The following is a 24,404-nucleotide window of genomic DNA, read 5'->3' on the forward strand; positions in this document are numbered from 1 at the left end:
GGACAAATATTGTATAAAACCATTATTGTAGAATAAGGATCCAAGGGGGTTGGGGGAGGGTAGAAGCAGAGGGATGAGGATGTGCAGGGGGGGGGGAAAATTAATTACGGAGTTGTACAATTTGATGAGGGGGTGAGGAAAATTGGAAGAATCTGTTTTTGAAAACAATGTATTTGAATTTTTGTAAATAAGTTAGTATTAAAAAGCAAATCCAAATAATCATAGAAAGTTGTACATCATGTTATGAAGGGGAATTTTCATTTGCCTTTATTAATAATATCGAATCTGATAAAGAAGCAATGAAATGAAATAGTTTTGCCAACCTAAAAAACAAACTAAACAAAAAAAACCCCATAATGCATGAGAATGATTGTATGAAACACAATGTGAATGAAGAATAGTATGAAACACAATGTACACAAATTTGTAGGCAAATCAATAAAAATGGAAAAAAAATTAAAAAAAGAAATAGCAATTTCCATTGACAACATGTTTAATTTTATTTTTATTCTGCAATCACTTATAATAGTGCTGAGTCACAGTCAATTCAATGATCCATAACAAGTGCTTCCAAATATTAATTTATTTACTCTCCAGTATAGTCACATGGTATCACAGCAACCCCAAGTTATCTCAGTAGAACAAACTGACAGAAAAGTGCTGTACCACTAAGAGCAATGTTCTCCCCAAACACAGTTAACATCAGGCCCAAGGGCTGCAGGCACAGTACCCAACCGACTTTTAAATACAAGGGCCTGCCCACCAGGTCCTGATTGATTTAAACAAAGGGCTTTTAGCCTACAGCTAATTGTTAACTAATTCCAAATGACCAAATTACATTTGCTTGTTAACAAAATAAAAAAATGACCAGTTTACACCTGACTTTCAATTAAATCAAACTACCCTCCACAATCCAACTGCTTCACACAGGAGGCTCCAAACCAGAGACTTGTATGACCATTTGAACAGGAGCCAACGGTAATGAAGGAGGAAGCAGAAGATGCACTGAAGGCGTTGGCAAAAAACAAAGCCCTAGGAATTGATGGAATATTAGTTGACTTGTTTCAATTAACAGATGCAGCCTTGGATGTGCTCAGCAGTCTATGTCAGGAAATTTGGAGGGCAGGTGTCTGGCCAAAGGTTTGAAAGGTGATCCAACAGAATGTACAAACTATCAAACAATATCATGAATATCACATGCAAACAAAATACTGCTGAAGATCACTCAAAAATTGCTAGAACTACAACACAGATAGGAGAACTGCCAGAAATTTAAGCAGAATTTAGATGAGGCTATGGCACCAGGGATATCACTGTTGATGTCAGATGGATCCTGGATGAAAGTAAAGCATATCAGAAGAAAGTCTATTTGTACTTTATTGACTATGCAAAGGCATTTGACTGTGAGGATCGTAAGTTGCGGCTGACATTGAAAAGAATGGGAGCCCCAGAGCACTTAATTGTGCTCATGCAAAACCTATGCCTGAACCAGGAGGCTGCTGTGTGAACAAAACAGGGGAACACCATATGTTTTTAAAATTGAGGAGTGAGGACATCAGGGTTGTATTCTCTCTCCATACCCAGTCCATCTATACGCTGAGCAAATTATTTGCGAAGTTGGACCATATGAAGAGGAAAGCGGCATTAGGATTGGAGGGAGACTCATCCATAACCTGCATTATGCAGATGACACAATCTCCTTGCTGAAAATGAGGAGCACTTGAAGCACTTATTGCAGAAGACCAAGGAATGTAGCCTTCAGTATAGGCCGCATCTCAATGTCAAGAAAACAAAGATTCTTATCAGTGGACCAACAGGCAACATAATGATGAATGGAGAATAGATTACAACTGTCAACAACTTCATCTTGCTTGGATCCACAATTAACACCCTTAGTACCAGCAGTCAGGAAATAAGGATACATATTGCACTGGGAAAATCTGCAGTTAGGGACCTCTCCAAATTATTGAGGAGTAATGATATCAATTTGAGGAGTAAGGTGCATCTGATTCAGGCCATAGTCTGATCATTTGCTATGCATCTGAGAGCTGGACAGTGAATAAGGATGACAGAAATAGAATTGATTCCTTTGAGCTGTGATGTTGCAGAAGAGTACTGAACATTCTATGGATCGTCAAAAGAACAAACAGATATGTCTTGGAGAGGGTACAGTTATAATGCTTTTTGGAAGCAAGAATGATGAGACTTTGTCTCACATACTTTGGGTGTTCCTAGAAAGTGTTATTCTTTGAAGAAGGACATGATGCTGGGATGGGTGGAGGGTTGGTGAAGGAGAGGAAGACCGTCAACTAGGTGGATTGACACAGTTACTGCTGCAATAGGCTCTTGTGTGTCAGGAAGTGTTAGGATGGCACAGGATAGAACAGGGTTCAGATCCTTTTTTCATACAGTCACTAGGAGTCATACTCGACTAAGTGGGACCTAACAACAACATAGGCACATGAAGAAGTCCTGGTTGTATAATGGGCTACATGGTAGACTGCTAACCATAAAGCTATTATGTACCATCAAGTAAACTGTTACTCATAGTGATCCGATTAATGAAAGATACAAACCTTGCCCTATCCTGTGCTATCCTCATCATCTCTGACATACTTGAACCTACTGATACAGTCACTGTGTCAATTCATCTTGTTGAGGGTCTTCCTTGCCTTTGCTGATTATTGACCTTTCCAAGCATGATGTCCTTTTGCAAGGGCTAGCCTCTCCTAAGAACATGCCCGAAGTATGTGAGATGAAGTTTCACCACCCCTATGCAGTTCTCTGGCTGGACTTTTTTCAAGACATATTTGTTCATTCTTTTGGCAGTTCATGTGATATTTAATACTTTTCTCCAACACCTCAACTCAAAGACATTCATTCTTCTTTTGTCATCCTTAGTCATCATCCAATTTTCAAATTTGTTTGGGCTCTTGTGTGTCAGGAAGTGTGAGGATGGCGTGGGATGAAACAGGGTTCACATCTTTTGTTCGTAAGGTCACACTTGACTTGCTGGCACCAAACAACAATGGTAGTTTGAATATATCAGCCAGTCTGTGGGTAAAAGTTGAGGCAGTCTAAAAAAAAAAAAAAAGTTGAGGCAGTCTCCTCACATAAACATTTACAGCCTTGGAAACCCAATGAAATGTCACCATGACTTAGAATTGAGTGGAAGGCATAGAGTTTGGTTTGATTTTATTGCCATCTGAGACAGAAACCATTAACCTGATTATATAGATGAAGAACATGAGACACAGTAAGATTAAGTAACTTGCTCAAAGGCCACCAGAAAGTGGCCTACAGAGTTCCAACATACAATCCATGTTCCAGAAAGTACAACATTTTCACTTGTTAAAACTAACAAGATTGAGGGAGCTCTGGTGGCCTAGTGGCAAGAAGCTGCACTGCAATGCCAGAGGTATGTGTTTCGAATCCACCAGATGCTCTGCTGGAGAAGGAGGGGTAATCTCCTCCTGTAATCGTCAGATCCGATTTGACGGTACACACAGAATACAATTGGGGGGGGAAAAAGAACTAACAAGATTAAATATCTTAAGCTAAAACGTTATTATTTAGAAGTTTACTAATCTAGATTAACTGTGTTCTCTTCCACTCCCTGATTATGCTAAATCAGATTTTTTTTTAAAAAAAAATTCTAACAGTGAGGGGAATAAAAAGAGAGATGGCATTCTTAGTTCTATTACATTGAGATTTTTTTATTTACTCACCATTGAATTCCTAGGGAAATGGAGGCTGTGAAATACCATTGAAGCCTACTTCTCTGTTATCTTAGATTTGCTGTGTTCTTTGGCTGGAAAGACATTAGCCAACAGAACTAATGGGCAGACACTTTATGTACCATTGTGCATCAGTAAAGGGGAACACACGTGCAATCAGTCTACAAAACGAGTAGCCTGGGATTAGGAATGATTCCAACAGGCAAGTGGAATCTTTGGACTTAACAGGAGGTGGGTCTAGGTGGACTCAGGTTTGTGCTAGGGCCTTGCATTTGGACTAACCTCAAGGAATGAGTTTGAAAAAATATAAACAAATGAGCTTTAACATCCAAACAGCCCAGTTTTGAATGTGATCTTTCTATTTTGAACTTTTCCAGCAGGGGAATGAAAATAAGGAATGGGGAAAAGTACTCCCATGAAGCTCTTTGTTCTGCCACACAAATGTGTGTTGGTTTTAAACTGCTGTTCACTTTGATAACAGTCCAAGGTGCTTCATTTTCTAATAACTACAATACCTTAGACTTTCTTTGGGGAAGGGGGAAGTATTTCAAATATCAAGAGATAATAGCCAACAAGCTATTTGAACTTCAAGTGAAAATGTTAATAAAGTATTCATTCCAAGTCCTTGAATTTCCTTGCTTGAAAATCGCTCAGAAGGCTAAACATAAAGGAAAATCAAAGGAATGCCTCTTGGGTTTCAGAAATAATGCATTACTCATTGAGAAGCCAGGAAGGGAATTATTCTCAGGGTGGAAAATGCTTGGATGGAAAATGCATGGTCCCATTATTCCATTTACTTGGAAACTAAAAACACACAGGCCGTCCATCAATGGGAGAGCATTCTTTTAAATTTCTTTTACCCTCTCTTTTTTATCAAAGCTCTAATTGAGCTCAAATTCAGAAAAACATGCATCTCAAGAATTTTTTTTTAATATAATCATTTTCTCCTACCAGGATGCAGAAAGTGAACATCTTTATTCGCACATATTCAAGCCAGCTGACTGCTTCAAAAATGGCAGAATTCAGACACAGCTAAACGTTTTTTGATTTATTGCCACTGAGCTGATTCCCACTCACAGTGACCATACAGAACAGAGCAGAACTGCCCCATGGGGTTTCTAAAGCTGTTATTCTTATGGTGGCAGAGAATGTCACATTTTTCAAGGAGCCTTTTGGTCAACCACTTAACCACTGTGCTAACTCTTAAAAAAACTTAAGACTGTTGAGCTGGCTCTGACCATAGCTGACCCTCCATGTGTCTCCAAGGCCATAAGGCACATGGTAGGAGGCTGTTCATCTTTCTTCCTCATAGTGGCTAGTGAACTCAGTCTTTGGTTTAGAAGCACAACTCTTTACTGACTATACTACCAGAGGCTTTCCTTATTTGTTGTTTAAAGTTTCTTAGTCTTAAAATAATTTTTAAGAAAGGAAGCAAGCTCATTTTAAAAATCATGATGATCTTAGAAATTAGCTCAATGGGATTTCCTTTTAGATCAAAATGACAAGGATTCTTGTTAGATCAGAAACAGGAACTACAAAACTCTATGGCATAAAGCACAAGTACATGTGAACACTTCACTGAGGAATTGGAAGTGTTCTTCCTTCTTCACTAAAAAGAGTTGGTTTTCTGTAGTCTGGTTAGGCCCATCACACTCCCCCAATGGTGTGTTTAGATCAAGATGCCATCAAGTGATTTAAGGGAGTTTCAATACAGCTCTCAGAAAATCAACATCTCTAATTAGTCACATAACGTTATCAATACATAATAAGTAGAAAGTTAAGTGATTCTTAGAATAGGGTTGGCGGGGGGGCGGGGGGAAGAACTTTAGCCTTTATGAAAACTAGAGAGGTGGTTCACTTTCAAAAGTTTACAGCCTTGAAAGCCCCTGTAATGGCAGGGCAGTTCTACTCTGCACGATGGGGATCCAGTGAGTCCGAATCAACCACATGGTAACTAATAAAGAGAGAAAAATAATTATTTATTGTAAAGTCAGAAGAAGAAGGGGCAGATAGTAAGGGGGTCCAAGGGCCTGAAGGCCTTCTATGTCTGTCTTTGACATTCTCTAGTTCAGCACTGGTTCTTTCTTAGCTTCACTCACTCATTTACTACCATCAAAGCAACTGACAGGAACCTTCCATTTGGTTTCCAGTGCTGCAGATATTTACTGGAAGAGACAGCTCATCTTTCTCATAAGGATAAGCGGGTGGATTTGAGTCATCAGAGATCAAGACTTTTGGGTATCAGCACAACACGGACTGTGCCATCAAAGTTCAAATAATTAAAAAATAATGATCCACATTCTCACCTCTACCCATAAGATTTTAATTTTGTTGGCCTCATTGGCCATATTCTCATTCAACAACAGAGTGGGAAGAGAAAATGAATTAAGTAAAGACAAAGGCAAAAATGGTATTTCTAAATTCCAGAGAAGGACCTTTGCAAGGGAAGGAGTGGGGGACGGAAGAAGAGAGTGAGAGAGGGAGGGAGGGAAGGAGAGAAGAAGGGAGGAGGTTAGGGGAGAGATGGAGGGAGGGAGAGACTGGAAAAGTATTTAGGAGTTTAACTGTATGAGAAGATGAGAAAGGAAAGAATCTAGAGTGATAACCTTGATTTCTATAACGGTATCTTTCACAGAAGGAGGAAATATAGGACAAAGTGTTGGTTGCTATTTTGTGACAGGAAATAAAGAGAGAAGAGATAATGACCTTGATTTTAAATATCAGTTTGAAGTACTAGCATGCATTAGATGAAGATGCTCTAAGGATATCAAGATAGGTGCATGGATGGCAATTTGAGTCCTGGAAAACTGTGTCTCAGTGTACTGAACAAAAGCGGCGAGATTCTGCATGACTTACCAAAACTAAAATGATATCTCTGGGACTGAACAAATAGTCTAAGTTGCTCTTCCTACAGCAAGCTTCACTCTTGTACATCTGTCGAATCAATCTGTGAGGGCCCTGATGCCCATGAAGAGGGAGGGTGAGTGCTGGAATGCAGATGCAAAAGGCAGGGAAGAAGAAGGCTGCTTTGGAACAAGAGGTCACAGCTGCAGAACAAGATCATGTTACCACACCTTGCCTGAAACCTACACAACCTCATCAGCTGAATAATTCTTACCATCTGGCCTCACAATTAGTCTTCTCTTCTAGACTGACCCTTTCCTAACGAGCTGAACTATACTTACAAATGGAGCATAAGAGTCAAAGCTGAACAGAAAGAAAAAAAGTTCTTAGCAGAGAAGACCTGTGGAAAGAGTCTACGATTTCTAATGAAAATGACAGAAAGCTTTGTCTAGTCCAGCTGACAAATTTTGTGCATTTTACAAAAATCAGACACCCTAGAGAATCAATGTAAGTCAAGGTAAATCAGTTTTACACCAGGGTTGTGTCCAGGTTAACTTCTCCTTAGCTTCCCTCTTCTCATTTCTCAAAGGTGGCTCTCGGGAACAGTCTGACCTAGCTTAGAGGCTTGTGATGAGGGTAAAACTAGAAATCAAGTGCTCTGCTATAGACATTACATTTTCTTGAACCCACTGACCACTGAATCAGTTCTTATTCAGTGAACCTCCATCAGGTGTCCCAGGCTACAAGTCGAAATAGGAGATAATCTTGCTCTTCTCTTGAAGAGCAGCTGGTGGATTTGAGTCTCTGGTGACACCGGGCCTTTTAGTTAGCAGGGCTGCTTCAACAGACAAAGACACCAGGGCTCCCAAATACTGATCAGGTTTGACCTGTTTAGCTTCAGCTGAGGCACGGTGTGCTCAGGTAGTATGGTGTTGACCTACGCGTTTCTAATGCCACTAAATTACATATCCTTTCAGGGGAGGCACATTCACGTCCCAGAGCAAAAGCCAATTTTAGTTCATCTTTGTACTTATTTTATCATCCCTGACCCCTAAGTCATTACAGGGGGGAAAGCATCTCTGGAGGATTTCTGGGAAAATTTTATATCTTTAAAAGCAAAGCTTGTATGTGTTGAGCCACTAATATTTGTGGTGTAGTTTTTACTCTTGTACTATCCTCTTGTTACTACTCAGGCACAGATTACTCAACAGCAAGGTAAGCCTAGACTTAGTTGTACTTATTAATTTGTAGTAAACAATTTCACACGGATTTCACCATATAATACAGATTACACCTCAATATGAAGAAAACAAAAATCCTTACAACTAGACCAATAAAGAACACTGTAACATATGGAGAAAAGATTGATGTTGCCAATTATTTCATTTCACTTGACTCTATTATCAACAGTCATAGAAGCAACAGTCAAGATTCCACAAGAAATGTTGCTCTGATGATATAGGCTGTCAAGAACCTCTTTAAAGTGGTTATGAGCAAGGATGTCAGATTAAAGACTAAGGTGTACCTGATCCAAACTATGGTATTTTCCATTGTTTCATACAGGTGTGAGAGCTTGACAATGAATAAGGAATACCAAAGAAGAATTCATGCAGATTAAGATTACTTAATATACCCTGGATTGCCTAAAGAACAAATATCTGTCTCGATTGAACTTTAGCCAAAGTGTTCCTTAGAGGTGAGGATAGTGAAACTTTGTCTCAAATACTTCAGGCTTGTTGTCAGGAGAGGCCAATCCTAGGAAAACAATTCCATGCCTGGAAAGGTGGAGAGTCAAAAGAGACAAGGAAAAGTCTCATCAGATGAAGTAATATAGTGGCAGCAATGGGCTTAAGCACAGAGGAGGCTGTGAGGATGGCGCAGGATCTGAGAAGGTTTAGATAAGGTTTTGTACATAAGGTCTCAGTAAGTCAGTCAACCTGAATACACCTAACACAACAACAACAATTCTTGTTTTCTATATTGTCCCCATGTGAGATACAGTCCTACATAAAATAAAACAACCTGAAAGGCACCATACCTGAGGCAATGTCTGCCTGCTACATGGATCTCCCCAAACAGGGGCCTCCATTAATCAAAAAAGCTATCGTAACAACTTGCTTTCAAAGTCTGCTTTTTTTCCTGTCTAAGATAACCAGTGAATTTCTTTTAATGAGCAGGCAAAATGTAATATTAGGCAATCACCCAACGAGATGTGTTTTTCTCTGAAAATCCTGAGTTGTCAAAGGAAAAAATATTCAAACTGTCATAATGCACAGATTATATACTGTGTAAGCAATGTGACTATCAAGTTAGCTCCAAATTCAGAGCAAATCAAGGGATAGCTGGCAAACAAAACTCAGTATGAACTGAGTTTTATGTCTCTCTTATACACACACGCAACATACACACCCTATCTCCCAAAGTAGCTATTATTCTCCCATAATAATAATAGACAGTGTAGGAGGTCTTTATGTATGGTAAATATACAAAATAGAAAATGCATTAATGTACTTTCAATAAAGCCAACACAGCCTGAACTAAGTTAAGATGAATCATAGCCTCTCCCTTTTCTCCCTAAGCAGATTTTCTGATTTCAGTCCAAGTTTGTCTGGGGTGAAGTAGTTGGGGTTAAGACTGGCTCCCCAGAGCGTAATTACTCAGCAGTAACCAAGAAATAATGCTACTTCAAAAGCCCAATATATGATTTTCTTAAACTCTATCCATTTTTATATGACAGATAAATATAACCACTTAAGCATGTTGTTGTTGTTATGTGCCATCAAGTTGCTTGCGACTCATAGCAACCCTATGTACAATAGCTCTGAACCCTTCTCTATCTTGAGCCAACTTCATTGTCTCTGACACACCTACTCCCATTACCCAAGTCACTGAGTAAATCCATCTTATCCAGGGTTGTCTTCTCTTGTGCTTTCCCTCCACCTTTCCAAGAATGATGCCCCTCTCTAAGAACTGGTCCCTCCTTGCAACATGCCCACAGTATGTCAGAAAGAGCTTCAAAATCCTTGCCTCCAAGAACAAGCCTGATTGCTGCTTTCCATGATGAACCTGTATGTTCTTCTAGCAGTCTGTGGTATAATCAATGTTCTTCTTCTCCAGCATCACAACTCAAAGGCATCGATTCTTCTTCTATCATCCTTAGTCATTGTCGAGTTCTCTGATTCATAACAAGTAATTATGAAGACTTTGGCCTGGATCAGGCACTTTAGTTTCCAGACTGACAATACTGCTCTTCAGTACTCAGGAGAGGTCCCTGACAGATTTTCCCCAATATATATAATATACAGACACTTTCTGTGTTTTGGTGTCTTTAAGATGTCCTGAAATTTATTTTCTTTCTTTTATAGTACATTAAGAGACAAAATCAATGAAGATGATGCCAGTTATTATCATTGACATAGAAAATAGTTCATCTAGTGCAACCACTGTGGAAGGCGGTGTGGCGCTTTCTCAAAAAGTTGCAAATAGAGATAACATTTGACCCAGCAATTCAACTACTGGGAATATACCCCAAAGAGATCATAACTGATATCCAAGCAGATACATGCACACCCATGTTTATCACGGCTTTGTTCATAATAGCAAGGAGTCAGAAACAACCTAAGTGCCCACCAACAAATGAATGGATAGAGAAACCGTGGTATATTCACACAATGGAATACTATGCTGCATTGAAAAACAAGGAACTCATGCAATATTATTCAAAATGGGTGAGCCTAGAAGACATTATACTGAGTGAAATATCTCAGTCACAAAAGGACACATACTGCATCGGGGTTGTGGGGAGACTGAGAAAGATGGGATAAATAATGTATGCTTCATTGAAAGAGATGAGGGAGAAAATGGTTTAAAAGGGATATATGATAGGTATTATTGTCATGACAGGAGTCCAGAATGAAGGCTGCATAGTGTAGTGGACCTGGGGGGAGGGATTGTACAACAATGAAATAATTTTTTTTTTTTACTTTTCAAAGAGAAGAGTGTACGGGCAGGGGTGGTGGGCAGGGAGAAAAGTGCAACAATGAATGAATGGAAATCCAAAGTCTCTAAATTTTCACTCAAATTAATAATAATTAAAAAATTTTTAAAAAGAAGCTAATTTAAAAAGGGAAAAAGTAAATATCTTCTACTTTAAAAATAGTTCATCATTCTCAAAATGGTTAATCTTGTTTCCTAAATTTAGTAATTGTTGTTGTTCTGTGCCACTGAGTCAAGTATGACTCACAGCAACCCTATGAACAACAGATCTGAGCCCTGTCCTATCCTACGCTATCCTCTCCGTTACTGACATACGTGAGCCCACTGTCACAGTCACTATGTCAATCGATCTCACTGAGGGTCTTCCTTTCCTTCAATAATCCTCCATCTTTCTAGGCATGATGCCCCATTCCAAGGAACAGCCCCTCCTAACAACCTGCCCAAAATATGTGAGCTGAAGCTTCACTATCCGAGCCTCCAAGGAGCACTGAGGTGCATTTTTTTCCTAAGACATACTTGTTCTTTTGACAGTCTATAGGATACTCAGTACCCTTCTTCAACACCACAACTCAAAGATCTATTCTTCTATCATTCATTGTCTAGCTCTCAGATGCATAGCAGAGGATTAGAAAGACCATGGATTGAATCAGGCATAACTTAGTCTTTAAACTGACATCACTGATCCTTAGGACCTTGCAAATGTCCCTGATGTCCCTGACAGCATATAAATTACTTCACCCTTAAAAGCAATAAATCTTAAATATTGCAGAAAATTGATGGTCAATTCCAGACCTCCACCATCTAATTCAGGAAATGATACTTAAATTATTGCATGACTATAATCCAGCTGTTACCAAGGCAATTTGAATAATATTTATCTCGTAAAAGTTTAAATAACACCCCCCACCCCGAATCTTTCTCCTACAAAAGTTCAACACAAACAGGAAGTTTATAATTAGTTTTGTAACATAATTTTCAGAATGAAAATTATTCCCTAATAATATAAGTCTAAGTAAAGGGTGGAATTTGGCTAAAAACAAAACACACACACACACACACACACACACAAACCACAAAACCCCAAAAACACACACACACCAAGAAAAACAACCCTTCACAGGATATAGTTGATGACAGCATTCTGTGGATTTTGTTCTTTTCAGTTCATGAACTTCTGGCATGGATCAACAAGCAGTGTATTACCCAGGAGAAAACTTCAAGGACAGAGAAATGTAATGGAAATTTCATTTCCTTACTAACAAATTAGGGGGAAAATATTAAAAATTTAATCTAAAAGCAAACTCAGAAAAAATTGAAATACTTTTTTGATGCTAAAAAGTATGTGTATTTATGTATACATGTGTATATTCTTTTTAAACACCAGAAAGATGAAAACAAGAACAGCAGTGACAAAAAAGCATAAGTTGTAAACGTGGTCATTCTTTTTGATATTGGTTATGTCTCCTATGGTAGCCAAAAGTCCCAAACCGCTATTTACAAAGCACAAATTCTTGGCAGAGGAGGAGGGAGGTACAGTCTGTTCTATTACAGTATCATAGCTGTGTGTCTAAGATACTTCTTATTATCAAGAATTGTGTTATGAAAATGATTATTCAGTTGAGAAATGGGTGTTGAAGCTAAAGCATTCCAGATTCACTAGTATAAAATAATGTTTCTACAAGGATTTCAGTTGCATTACAAAGTGAAATAAAAATTAAAAAATTTGTTGAGCAAAACTGAAAAAGCAAATCTAAGCATTATGAGTTAAATTCTGACATGCACATAAACCCTAAGCAATGGATAATATGTTCTAGTGTCATCAAAATCAACTACAACAATGTTAGATAATAAGATTTTATTCTATTGATATACCGACACACAATACAATCAGGCACGTGCAAGGAATCCTTGACAGTATTTCTTTTTTCTTTACAGTATTTCTTGTGATTTTTTTTTTAAATTTTTTTAAGGGTTTAACCAACATAGCTAAATACTGAAAAATAAACTGTATTATGTATATAAAGTAGAATCTTATGCAGATTTTAAAGTTTAATAGAAATTCTGTCTTATCTTTACCGGTGTGGAATGTACCATTGGTTGTTACTGTGTACCAAAGAGTCAGAACCGACTCATAGCGGGCTTTCAGAGGCAGCTAATCGCTCAGGGGAATGCCCTGCAGGTGGCGGCCTTTGGGATTGCTTGTTGCCACTAGGCCACCAGAGCAGTGACACGGAATATACTAAGGTATATGGCTAATGAAAAAGAATAAGATGTAGAATAATTACCTGTAATATGTCAATAATTGTGCTAAAAATAACAAGAGCAATAACAACAAAAACATACGCAAATACAGACACCCTATAATAAACCCCACTGGTGCTATAGTCAATTTATAAACATTCAAAACCAAAACTCACAAAACGATGCCTTAATCATTTTATTTGACCTTAAAATAGAAATCAGTATTTACCTGACAATCTTTTGATATAGAATGATGGCTTTTGAGTGTGAATCCACTAACTGGATTTCTGTGTAATCTTTAGAACAAAAATCACACTCAGAGAATCACACACTACTGGTTCTGCTCCTTGAAAGTTGGATCAGAACTTAAAGTTGTTGCAAAGTAGTATTAGCCAGTATTAGAGGCATGTAGATTTTTTTAATGTTTTCCTCCAATATTTGCTAGTCATTTCCATTAGAAATTCTAAATAAATTTCTTTTGAGACCTTCCTCTATCATCTAATACCAAAACATTTAGTCACCTTAGTCCTCACAGAAATGACATTTTTACTTCAATAGTCATTTATGTTGGATAATATTGAAATAATTAATAATTTAATAACCTGTCATAAAATGATTCTTGGTAACCATCAAGAGGTAAATTATTTGCCTTTGTCGTTATAGTTTATGAACATCTCTTTTTTACCACTCATCCAATTAGTGAAGGTCTCTACCTCAGATATTATTCTAGGAAGCAAAGATACAAGAATTAATCAAATGAGACAATCTATCCCCATTGAGCTCAGGTTTTAGCAGAGGAAAGAAAGATAGCAAACAAAATAAGTAAAATATCTTTAAGAGGGAAGATTATTTGAGAGAGCAGGAACAGCAATTAGAATGCTACAAGTGAAATGCATGTCCCACTGATAAACAAGAAAACATATGTGTCTGACAGTTCAAATTCACTAGTGGAATTGCAGGAGAAAGGAGAGCAGTTTCCTCCCATAAATATTAACAACCTTGGTGACCTGATATGAGAGTCATTATGAATTGGAACTAACTCGATAATAGTGAGTTTGAGTTTTGAACTCTACCACTGTTCAAGCAAGGAATTAGGGCGGTTTTTAATGCATCAGGGTTGTGTCACATATATCTGAGCACCAATTTGATTCATTAGTAAACTGGAAGTTGGGAGAAAGGAGAGTTGAAGATGTCTGCAAACTACTGAAATAGTGCATTCAGCAGCAAAGCTATCACTGATCATAGTCTCAATGGTCATGGGTATGGAAGCCTAGGTCCAAGAAAGCACATAAGAATTTGCATACTTCAAGAGTGAACAACTCTGACCAGATTTCCTATGAAGATTTGTTGTCCTAGAGTGTCGCAATAAGTCAGAACTAATATGATAAAAGTGAGTGAGGTATGCTTTCATCATTTTCATTAAACCCGTTTACAGCGAAAATAATGAGAAGCTGAATTATATGAAGGAGGAAAAAAGTGAAGTCAGGATCAAAGGATGACTTGTTAACAACTCAGAATATGCAGATGACACAATCTTGCTTGCTGAAAGCAAAGAGGACTCAAAACACTTACTGAAGATCAAAGATCACAGTCTGCAGTCTGAGTTGCAACCTCAATATAAAAAAACCAAAATCTTCTAAATGGCCTAATATCATGGTAAGCAGAGGAAGTATGGAAATTGTCATGGATTGCCTTTTACTTTGAGACATTATTAACAATTCCTAACTACTGCTTCTACAGGTGTTGACAACCCATAGAAGCAGAAGTCAAGAAATCAAATAGAGGGTTGCAACAGGCAAATCTGCTTCAAAGATCTTTTTAATGCGTGAAAGAGCAAGATGATGAATGGGGTTGGTTGGCTCTGGCCATGATCTTTTAAATCACTTCACATGCATGTGAAAGCTGGACACTGAAAAATGCCAGAATGTGCTGTTGTTGTTGGTTGCAGTCAAGTTGACAGCCACCCCTGTGACAGAACAGCTTTGCCCCACAGGGTTTTCTAGGCTTTAGTCTTTATGGACTACAGGTCTTTTTGCCTGCAAAGTTGCTGCGTGGGCTTGAACCCTCAGTCAGCTGAGTGCTTAACTATCCCACTGCCAGAGCTCCTTATTTTCCCATTATACCTTGTATAATATTTGAATACTGGGTAAAGTTATTAGGAGCTGCCTGGCTGGAAAAAATGATTTGCAATGCATCTCAAAATGTGAAATTCAGTTTCTTACTAAATTATAACTTACTTTGTATTTTAGATTTAAGGATTTGCTTCCCCCACACACACACACTATGGCATAATGTAAAAAGGAACATTATAATAAATAGGATGGAAACTGCAGCAAAAGACAGCAGGAAAGTGATATGGGACCCAGAATTAAGTTCCTGGATTGAAGATTTCTCAAGAGCCTAGTACCACATGAATTTCAATGAATACAACCTAATATCTTATTAATACATATGTTTTTGGACACATTAAAAGGTGCTTCTGATGACAGCAGGTAGAAATATTCTTCCCTATGAAATTTTACCTTACAGATTGGCTGCATTCTGTTTAGTTGAAAGGCTGCTAAAATACTGCTGCAATGTAGATTCATCGGTAAGAATGCCAGTTGGAGTCGTTAACGGAAAAAAGTGACAAGACTCCCAATCACTGTATTGGTTATTAGAAAGCTCTGTCTATTAAAGCACTGAATGTCCCTTCTCCAAAGGCATTTGAACAGACCCAAACAACCATGGGCTATCCTGTTGTTGTTGCTGTGTGCTGTTGAGTCACCTGCGACCCATACAGACACTAAGTATAGCAGCTCTGAAGCCTGACCTATCCTTCACTGGATCTTAGCCAAAAGGCCAAGAAGCGATAAAGCCTGCCCTATCCTGAGCCAGCCTCACTAATTCCAACACACCAACTCCCTTTGCCCCGGTTACAGTATCAATCCATCTCATCCAGGGTCTTCCTCTTCCGCACCATCCCTCCACCTTTCCAAGCATGATATCCTTCTCCAAGGATCAGTCACTCCTGGCCACGTCCCCAAAGTGTACGAGACAGAGCTTCAAAATCCTAGCCTCTAAGAAGAGACTTGGTTTTGCCCTCTCCAGACAGATATATTTGTTTTCTTGGAAGGCCATGGTATGTTCAAGACTCTTCTCCAGCACCACAATTTGAAGGCATCGATTCTTCTTCTGTCATCCTTAGTCACTGTCCAGCTCTCTGATGCATAACAAGTAATTGCAAAGACCGTAGCCTGGATTAGGCACACCTTTGTATCTAGACTGACATCGTTGCTTTCTAGTACTCTGGAGAGGTCCCTGACAGCAGATTTTCCCAATGCAATTTGTCTTTTGATTTCCTGACTGCTGGTGCTGAGTGTTGATTGTTGAGCCGAGCAAGCTGTAACTGTTAACAACCTAAATCTCTTATCTGTCTATCAAGGTTCCTACCAACTGGCCCAGTGGCTAGAATCTTTGTCTTCTTGATGTTGAGCTTTAAATTATATTGAAGATTACAGTCCTTGGCCTTCTGCAGCAAACGCTTCAGGTCTTTTTCAGTTTCAGCAAGCAAGACTGTGTCATCTGCATATGCAGGTTGTTGATGAGATTTCCTCCAATCCTTATGCCATATTCCTCCTCATAAAGTCCTGCTTCCTGAATTATCTGTTCTGGATATAGATTGAAAAAGTATGGAGACAGGATGCAGCCCTGATACACTCCTTTCCTGATTTTGAACCATGCAATGCTTCTTTGCTGTGTTCTGAGGACTGCTTCCTGGTCCACGGATAGATCTCATATAATATTACAGGGAAACAGTGGACTATGTTATGACATAGAGATCTGAATTCTAGTTTTAACAGTTTAAGTTAGGAGACAATGACCAAGTTACAGGGCCCTTCTCAATGTTCATTTTCTTGTGTGTGAAAATAGAATCCTACTACCCAACTTAGGGTTCCCAACAGGATGGAAAGAGATAAAAATAAAGAGATAATCACTCAATGTCTCTTATAACTACTACTAATGTACAAAGATATTACTATATTTATAAGTATTCTCTTAATACTTACGATAATAAGTATTACAGATACTAACTTTTAACGTCATTGAAATGGCTTACATGAACAGGAATCCAAGACTAGTGTGGACTGTGAGAGAAGTAGTGACGTTCAGGAAGCATCTAAAAAAGCAATTACATATTCGAAAATGCCTCACCCATGTCGGTGATATAAAGACACTGGATATGAAATGGAATGTTGGGAAGAGGATTCTTTGAAGCAAGATGTAGGCATGCTTAAGTTCCACTCTTCTTTGAAAGGAAGATGGAAGTTATCTTTCTCCTGCCCTCACACCTGATCAGAGACCGCACCCACGGCGCAGTAGGCTGAAACTCGACATGTGGCTCAGAAATCTGGGAGCAGCCAGCAAGGCCAGCTGCCTTAAAGGCAGAGTGAAAATGAATTGTAGCTATGTAGAATTAGTCTACATGCCTGAATTTCTCAAGACAATAGATGCAGAGATATTTCTGACCAACAGTGAGTGGACTCTGTAAGAGGAGAGAAAGTCACTCAGGAGCAGTTCTAAATCCTGCCCACAATGGCTGCTTAGAAGACTATTGAGGTTCTAACAGAGTCCGAGGAATATCTTTCTGGAAAACAGCTGTTGGCAATGGAGTTGGCTGAAAGAGAAGGAAATTCTCTGGAAACACCTGTGACAAACCAGAAGGCAGAGTCAACGTTAAATATCTGTGATTATCAGAGTGCACTATGATTTTACCATTTAAGCAAGAACTTCCCTTTTCCTCCGACATTTCCACATTCCTAGACTTCAGCTCTGCAGAAACCAAAACCATAGTGAGCATGCTGAAAGAGGAAGAGATATGCCAGATGGAGACAAAGATAAGAAAGACTAAGACTCTTTCCTAGAAGCAAAAAGCCCATGTAAGCCAGTTCTATCATAGAAAAAGGGAAGAGAGGTAATGTACTGAGTAATATGTGGAGGTCAACTCTGAATTGTTGTTAGGTGCCATCAAGTCGAGTACAACTAATAGCAACCCTATGAACAACAGAGCTGAACCCTTTCATATCCTGTTTCAATATCATATTATCTGATGCACTATAGCACATTGCAGCAGTCACTGTGCCAATCCACCTGGTTGAAGGTCTTCCTCTCTTTTACTGACCCTTCATGATGTCTTTCGCCAAAGAACAGCCTCTCCCAACAACATCCCCAAAGTATATGAGATGAAGCTTTATCACCTTTGCCTCCAAGGAGCGCTCTGGCTGCACCCTCTCCAAGACATAACTATTTGTTCTTTTGGCCACCCAAGGGATGTTCACTACTCTTTTCCAGTACCATGGCTCAAAGGCATCAATTGTTCTTCTGTCATCCTTATTCACTGCGAAGCTCTCAGATGCAGAGCACGTGAGTGGAAAGATCATGACCTGAATCAGATGCTCTTTAGTCCTCAAACTGACATTGCTCCTCTTCAATAACTTGAAGAGGTCCCTGATTGCAGACTTTCCCAGTGAAATATGTCTCCTGAGTTCCTGACTGCTGGTACCAAAGGTATTGACTGTGGATCCAAGTAAAATAAATTTGTTAACAGTTTCAATCTTTTCTCCCCCTATTATAATTTTTCCTACCAGTCCAATATTTAATTACCTGTATGAAAATGTTTCTAACTTTGTGACGCAGGACTTTGATTAATGACTGACCAGCAAAGGCAAAGGGAGGACTACTTCTAGTAATCAAGTTTAAAATGACAGTGGGAGAAAAATAAAGTTGCTTTTATTGTCTGTATTCTTCAGTTTGCCTCTATTACAAACATGGAATAAAAACAATCTTTAGGTGTTAAGTTTGTTAATTTCAGTAAGTGACAGAGCATTTACCATACTGTTTATAAAAAATACTTTCAGTATCTTGGCATATTCTTTATATAGAAATATGCCTGAAAAAAGAAAACGCAATTTCTGCACCCAATGTAGTGTTGTTTCTGTATTGATTTTATTTTTTCTGCCAATTAGTTTTAAGTATTTCACAGTAAGAAAATAATAATTGACTGTATGGAACAAAACACCCACAAATGATTGATTGAAAACCAACATGCTTTGTAAACTCATTCAAACCCCAAGTAAAGAAATAATAACTCACCACTGTTGAGATGAGGGAAAAAAACCATATTTGAAACTTATACTCAACACAATGGTTTTCCCAGCTACAAAACTAAGTTATATTGAGCACATAAATCTGCCAGCTGTAACTTGGCTTAGGTTTTTTTCCCCCAAAGCCCTAGAAAACTGGCTGAACTTTCACTGTTTTCTGCAAGTACATTTGCATTGAGAACATTTTATAGCATTTCCATTCTCACATAGTTGCTGACCAAATTCAGTTTTTCAAATATAAGCAGTCTTCAATTTTCCCCCTCAAAAAGTCATGGAATATGACTATTGTTCCAGACATAATGGTACAGACTGCTTTGTCCCTGCTCTTTGGGGCTTACTACAATTCTAAACCCAGAAATAACATTCAAGTCAATCAGGGAGACCCCTGAACGACAGAAACAAGAAAATGAACTGGTTGGGCACTCTAGGAGCACCCCTTACTAAAGAAATGGTCATCTATGCCCAGATTTTCTATTCCTCCAACCTAGCAAAAGGGATAGCTCAGCTACGCTCATTCTAGTCTCAGATCAAATGGGAGTCCCTCTGCCAGTGTGAGCTGACAGCATAAGCAAGAATGATAGAAACCAGCAGATCAACTGACAACAGCAGCCAGAGACTCACTGGGTCCGACATCTGTCTTCGGGGAGAAGGGTGCAACAATGAATGAATGGAATCCCAAAATCTCTGTAGATGTTCATTGAAATGAAAAATAAACAACCTAAATTAAAAAAAAAAAAAAGACAGCATAGTGGAAGCCTGAGCAAAGAGGATCCTGATTTCCACATGGAAAGCACTCTTCTTCCCACAGGATAAGAGGTTTGAATGGGGGATAGTACTACAAGTGCTTATTCCCAAGAAAGCTGTTCATCCTCATTGGCCAAAGATCCCCTCTCCACCAGAAAAAAAATAGGCAGCCTGGCCTTTGTAAAACCTTCCAGGCCCCTCAACAGCACTAGCAGGGACCAGGGGACCCTAGCAGCAGCAGATCAATCCAGATGGCCAAAATAGAACCACAACGCCTCAGAACACTTCATTGTGGAACCACATCCCACAAAGACAGACCAGGGCCTGTATGTTAAGTCTATATGCCTTGACAACCTGTTAAAAGATATAAATAGGATTCATACCTACTGTCATAGAATTGATTCTGACTAACTTCTAAATGATAGAATATACTTGCCTCAAAGGCTTCCTAAGGCCATAATCTTTACAGGAGCAGATTATCACCCCTTCTTGCAGTGTGGCTGGTGGGTTCAAACTGCCAGCTTTTAGGCTATCCACCAAGGTCTTCACCATTATAGTAACAGTACACCCACATGACTCATACTGTCCTAATGCAATAGCCAAGATGTTCAGGATACAATAAAAAAATTACCAAGATACAAAGAAATCACTAGTTGAGTAAGAAAAGACAGGGATTAGATTACTACCAATTGTAAATATTTATTATTTAGATTTAGTAAACCACTTTAAAAATAATTATTTAAATTATTAATGTATAAGAATATTAAATTCTTATTTATATTACTATTTCCATTAATAAAATTTAAATTTATTAAGTTAAAATAATGATCTCACTTATTTACAAAAGTGTAAAGACAGGTTAATTTAAATTTAAATAGCTGTCTTATCATGCAAAACCTTTGGAAAACAATTCAAAGAGAAATTTAAAGTAGAAAATAACCCAAGGGAATAAATTTATTTGAATCTCTCAGAGAATGGTTCACTAGAAACTGGGCACTGGGAAGAAATGTCTTTTCCTCAGTGGGCCAGAAATTCCCTGACACTAACACCACTTCCCAGGGGCTTTTTACATTCAGAGGATGGCTTTGGGGAGACATTTGCATTCTATGGTGCTGGGAAGAACCCCACTGGGAGCCTAGTAAGTAACACCTAGTAAGTTACCTAGTTAAGTAACACCTTCTTGATCTGACTCATTTTGTGGCTACTGTATCAATTTACCTGATTAAAAGATTCCCTTATTTTTGTGGACCCTCTACCACACACTATGCCCTGATCTTGCATTTGGACTTTCCTGACAATATATCCCAAGTAAGCAAGCCAAAGTCTCACCGTCCTTGTTTTTAAGGAGCATTCTGGTATACTTCTTCTGAACTTATTCTTCAGGCAGTATACAGTATATTCAACATTGTCCAACTGCCTTGCTTGTGTTACTATTACTCTTCTGTTTCTTAGTTGAGACTAGAATTCTCACTAACACCTATTGCTGTGGAGTCAGCACCAACTCATGTCTGATCCTCCATCAGGTTTCTGAGGCTGTAAATCACACGGAAAGAGATTACCTCTCTCTGTCTGTGGGACTCTTCTACGAATTACTCCGCCAGAGGTTCCAAAAGATCTGGGTATTTATTTTAATGGGCAGGCAAAAGAAGAAAGGGTAGGGAGACAATATCTCTGTCTAAAGCAAACCTTGTTGTTGTTGTTGATAGGTGCCGTCAAGTCACTTGCGACTCATAGTGACCCTATGTACAACAGTCCTAAACCCTGCTCTATTCTGTGTCAATCTTTCTGACTCCGACACGCCTATCCCCATTACCCCAGTGATGGAAACGATCCATCTCATAGAGGGTCTTCCTCTCTTGTACTGTCCCTCCACCCTCCCAAGAATCATGTCCCCTCTCCAAGGACTGATCCTGCCTTACAGGCAGAAAAATTCAAGCGCTAGAAGAGGTGGATAGAAGAATGAAAAGCAGTCTGGGTTACTGAGGGATGTGGAGGGAGAAAAGAAAAGCTCAAGAGCTTTGCATAAGCAAAACAAATCACAAATTTTAAATACTCAGTAGAAAATGGAAAGACAAACAAAATCTCTTTCCAAACATACCCTAGGTTTGACCACCCAAAAGGCCAGGCCTCTTCACTGTGGCCTTCTGCATGATAACTATCATGAGAAGAACTGCAGATCACAGACCTTTGGAACTGGGAACACGAAGCAATTGCCAGCAATCTCCACCCCTCCGAGGCAATTCTGACTTCTTAACACACCAGGGACAGAACATAAAACTTTGAAAAAGGAAAATCCTTGTCTTTGGAGGGCAGTTAAAAAAGAAAGAATTAATAAAGCTCAAAGGCCTCTCTTCTGACTGCAGAGATCTTGTTTAATTGGCTTTTACTTCTAAAAGCAAAGAGGAAAGGGGGAGGATCACATGAGCTTCTCCATTCACAATAAAACCCATTTTCAGACCTTCTTCATTCAGTAAGCAGAGAAATTTCCATTAATGGAGCTAGTGTTTGCATACTCAGGGTTCGATCAACCACAGAAACTGACAGTGCCTAAATCTGAACCAACTATTAAAATATAGGCATATACTACTTATCAGAGACAATGTCTCAGCAACAAAGTCAGAAATGATTTCCAGAGGGAAGGGGTAGAGATTCTATTTCAAATGGCACCGGGGCATCTTCCAAATGAGAAGGCCCCTGTTTCTGTTCACAGGAAGCTAATCTTGCCTTTGTTGAAGCTGTCTCAAGAATAAAGGGGCTGGCCTCAAACGAAAGGAGCTACTGGGCAAACCTGGGAAGGTCAGATTTTTCATGCTCAGGAAGACCAGGTCCAGGAGCAAGACAAGAAGGCTAACTGGCACCAAGCATCTCATGGCAAACAGTTGACATTTGCTCTTTATCTATAGAGGAGGCTTGTCTGTCTTATTTCACACATGAGGAATCTGAAATCAAGTATCACTGACTTCAAATTGGCACTCAAATCAAAGTCTGTGTTCAAAACCAGATCTCCTGTTTTATTCTCTGACCTAGAAAAGTGCCTGGCATAAAACAGATATTGATCCATGTTTATGATCTTGGTGTTGATTCCAAAGACATTTTTCCACCAGATCGAACAACATGGAAGATGTAAACATTTAGAGAAGCCATCAGATTACATATAGACTTCCAAAGGAGCAGCATTTGTCATTTATTACAAGCCAGACTCAGAGCCAAATCAGAAAGATTAAAATCCACACAATCTGTCATTAAACACATACACTACAAACATCTCTAATTCTGAGAGTTTAAGTTTTACGAAAGTTCTGATGAAAAATACCATATAGATTCAATTCCATTTTAATAAGGGTATTCATTTTATGCTTTCAAATTCACATGGTTCCAACTCATAGTAATCAGGTTTCTGATATAAAATCATAATGGAAGAAAATGCACATCTTTCTCCCATCAAGTAGCTGCTGGATTCAAAACACCAGAGCACAGCCTTCGGGTTAGCAAAGTAATTCCGTATACACTACGCTAGGTGACACAGCTGCATGTAGTAATGATGCTAGACCAGCAGATACAATATAGGTTTTGAATAAAAAGGGTAAAACATCTGAATTTGCAGTAAATTATCCCAGGATTTCACAAAATTGCTAGCTCTCAACCTATCATCCATCTCAAGCATTCCTGGAGCTGGGAAGAGAAGGAAACAGGAAAATTATGAGATCCAGTGAGTTTAACAGGAAAAGAACATGAGCTTTGGACAGGCACCATTAGAACACATTTCTATTTCTACTTGCTTCTATATGATACTAACTTACTGAATTCTATGCATCCTCATTACTATTAAGATCATCATCCCCTGTAGAGTTAAGTTATGGCAAGGATTGAATAATATAATCTGTAAAGAAATAAAAAAGAAACACAAAATAGATGGATCCTCAAATAGCTTTTTTAATTTTTTTTTTCCATTTCCACACCCATTTATTGAACTCCTCTAGCAGGCTAGGGTCTTCACATTTCTCAGACACCACCCACAGGGTTTAGGAAGGTGCCATCATTCTTTGAAGGTCCAGAGCCCACCCAAGTCTCTGAGTCCTACACTGAATCAGTAAACTCAAGTTGCAGAGAAAAAGGAAGAGGGCAGACCAGAAAGACAAGCTTCGGTGAAGGGGACTGAGCTCAAGGAGTGCTTATGTCCAGCAATGTCTCCGAAGGCACACAGAATCCTGAGGAAGGATACTCAGGGACTGGATGGTGTAGAAGACCAGCCTGCTGAACAGCTCTCATGCATATGGCAACTCTAAGGAGGTGCTTGATGTCAGGCTCAGGGTTGATGGTTGGGAAGGTGCAGCTGTAGCGTCGGAAGGGCTCCCCCTCTGGCCTGATAAGGAACTTCTCAAAGTTCCCGGCCACATGTGAGCCATGCACAGGCCTCCAAATGAAGAACTTGGGATTGATTATGAGGGAGTACTGGTCATCGTAAAGGCAGGGAGCTTGTCCTTCGGGGATGGGCAAAGACAGGATGCTCATTCTGACAATTCACTTCACACTTTTGGGCCAGGGTAAAAGTGGGCCAGAAGCCACTTCCGGGGCACAAATACTTGAGACTATTCAGGATCTATTCATTCTTACAGTTCTGGTTTCCAAAGTGGTTGCAAAAGAAGCCAAGAACCACCACGCGCCTGGGAAAGCATCATTGCAGCTCGTTGTTGTTGTT

General features: G+C 39.1%; 1 protein-coding gene and 1 pseudogene across 2 annotated transcripts in view; both read right to left on the reverse strand.

Annotated features, from left to right (window-relative positions):
• Positions 1 to 24,404, reverse strand: part of LPAR1 (lysophosphatidic acid receptor 1) — a 169,378-nt gene that overhangs the window by 2,496 nt on the left and 142,478 nt on the right. The gene's annotated exons all lie outside the window — the stretch shown is intronic.
• Positions 23,867 to 24,404, reverse strand: part of LOC102849874 — a 10,861-nt pseudogene continuing 10,323 nt past the window's right edge.

The sequence above is a fragment of the Elephantulus edwardii genome, unplaced genomic scaffold (assembly GCF_000299155.1).
Source record: "Elephantulus edwardii isolate Elephantulus edwardi_28Jun2011 unplaced genomic scaffold, EleEdw1.0 scaffold00052, whole genome shotgun sequence".
NCBI lineage: Eukaryota > Metazoa > Chordata > Mammalia > Macroscelidea > Macroscelididae > Elephantulus > Elephantulus edwardii.